The sequence below is a fragment of the Ostrea edulis genome, chromosome 1, assembly GCF_947568905.1.
Source record: "Ostrea edulis chromosome 1, xbOstEdul1.1, whole genome shotgun sequence".
In the NCBI taxonomy this organism is placed as follows: Eukaryota; Metazoa; Mollusca; class Bivalvia; order Ostreida; family Ostreidae; genus Ostrea; species Ostrea edulis.
In genome coordinates this window covers 91,555,420-91,557,937 of record NC_079164.1, presented here as the reverse complement: position 1 = coordinate 91,557,937, position 2,518 = coordinate 91,555,420, and the positions used below count along the sequence as shown (strand labels likewise).

General features: G+C 40.2%; 1 long non-coding RNA gene across 2 annotated transcripts in view; it reads right to left on the bottom strand.

Moving 5' to 3' along the window:
* Positions 1-1,746: 1,746 nt before the first annotated feature.
* Positions 1,747-2,518, bottom strand: part of LOC130054846 (uncharacterized) — a 6,014-nt gene continuing 5,242 nt past the window's right edge. For both annotated transcript variants that reach the window (XR_008803184.1, XR_008803182.1), the window contains one exon: positions 1,747-2,518. This exon is cut by the window's right edge and continues 701 nt beyond it. This is a non-coding gene — a long non-coding RNA (uncharacterized LOC130054846).

Sequence of the window (2,518 nt, the reverse complement as noted above, 5' to 3'; positions counted from 1 at the left end):
ATTGAATTCACGGGCCTGACTCTAATACTAATTAGGATATGATCCAGTTCACATGCATCTAATCCAATCCTTGTAAACCCTAACCCAGTCCTTGTAGAGCATAGCTTAGTCCCTGTAGAGCATAACCTAGTCCCTGTAGAGCATAACCTAGTCCCTGTAAAGTATAACCTAGTCCCTGTAGAGTATAACCCAGTCCCTGTAGAGCCTAACCTATTCCCTGTAGAGTATAACCTATTCCCTGTAGAGTATAACCTAGTCCCTGTAGAGTATAACCTAGTCCCTGTAGAGCATAACCTAGTCCCTGTAAAGTATAACCCAGTCCTTGTAGAGCATAGCTTAGTCCCTGTAGAGTATAACCTAGTCCCTGTAGAGCATAACCTAGTCCCTGTAAAGTATAACCTAGTCCCTGTAGAGCCTAACCTATTCCCTGTAGAGTATAACCTAGTCCCTGTAGAGCATAACCTAGTCCCTGTAGAGTATAACCTAGTGCCTGTAGAGCATAACCTAGTCCCTGTAAAGTATAACCCAGTCCTTGTAGAGCATAGCTTAGTCCCTGTAGAGTATAACCTAGTCCCTGTAGAGCATAACCTAGTCCCTGTAGAGCATAACCTAGTCCCTGTAGAGTATAACCTAGTCCGTGTAGAGCATAACCTAGTCCCTGTAGAGTATAACCTAGTCCCTGTAGAGCATAACCTAGTCCCTGTAGAGTATAACCTAGTCCCTGTAGAGCATAACCTAGTCCCTGTAAAGTATAACCCAGTCCTTGTAGAGCATAGCTTAGTCCCTGTAGAGTATAACCTAGTCCCTGTAGAGCATAACCTAGTCCCTGTAGAGCATAACCTAGTCCCTGTAAAGTATAACCCAGTCCTTGTAGAGCATAGCTTAGTCCCTGTAGAGGATAACCTAGTCCCTGTAGAGCATAACCTAGTCCCTGTAGAGCATAACCTAGTCCCTGTAGAGTATAACCCAGTCCCTGTAGAGCATAACCTAGTCCCTGTAGAGTATAACCTAGTCCCTGTAGAGCATAACCTAGTGCCTGTAGAGTATAACCTAGTCCCTGTAGAGTATAACCTATTCCCTGTAGAGTATAACCCAGTCCCTGTAGAGCCTAACCTAGTTCCTGTAGAGCCTTACACTGTCTTAGCCTATAAAATGCAACTTTGTCTCTGTACAACAGTATCGTATTTCACTGATAATAAATTTTCCATACATGTTTATTATTAGTTTAATCATCAGGCACAATTGAATAGTCTCGTGGGGATTCGGGTTAGAATAGATCCTCAGTACCCCCTTGCTTGTCGTAAGAGGCGATTAAATGGGGCGGTCCTTCGGATGAGACCGGAAAAACAGAGGTCCTGTGTCACAGCAGGTGTGGGACAATAAAGATTCCTCCCTGCTCAATGGCTATAAGCGCCGAGCATAGGCCTAAATTTTACAGCCCTTCACCGCCAGTGGTGACGTCTCAATGTGAGTGAAATATTCTCGAGAGGGACGTTTAACAATATTCAATCAATCAATGCACAATTGAATAAATACCCAGTCTCTCTGTGTTATAGACTTTTCCAGTCATCTTGAGCTAAATCAACATTTTTGTGCCAGACCCATTTTTGTGTGCATCATAACTCAGTATCTCTATAAATAGTTGAATCTGCAACTACTACATGTAAGAGCTTGACGTATTTGACAGACATTTTTTTCCACAATTTCCTCTGGTACTTAGTCTTGATTTTAATTAAGAAGAAAAAGTTGAACAGATAACAGTTTTATTATCAACACCTTAGACATACAATGATTAAATTATCACATTGTTGTAACCTTTGACATTGAAATATTTTCCAGATACATGTACTTATGAAAGAGCTGGCTCGCATTCTACCTCATGCTCCAAGATTGCGTAGCAATAGTAACACATGATGGCCATATTAGACAGATTGATAATGATGGGTAATCAGATCAAACATCCTTAATATAAATCAAATTTACATAATCTGTTAAGAATTGATTATATATTACTGGGTAATTAAGGGGTCTTTCATGAAAAGAAATGAAACATCTTTAAGTTTTCATAAAACATATGAAACAACAATTTTATCTTTCTTTCAGTGATTAATTGGTAAACACATTAAACGTTTCAATGTTCCATGGGAAATACAACATAACTATTTATTCTATATGTTGAACAAGAGGCCCATGGGCCACATCGCTCACCTGAGCCACCTTGGCTCATATTGAAAGAGTTTTCCTGAATAATTGTATGTAAAACTTTGATTCTCTATTGTGGCCCCATACAACCCCAGGAGGCCATGATTTCAATAAACTTGAATCTGTACTATGTCAGGAAGCTTTCATGTACATTTCAGCTCTTCTGGCCCAATGGTTCTTGATAAAAAAAATTAAATGACCCACCCTATTTTTGTGGTCATCTCCCCTTTGAAGAGGGCATGGCCCTTCATTTGAACAAACTCGAAAGCCCTTTACCCAAGGATACTTTTGGTTAAGTTTGGTTATTATTGGCCCA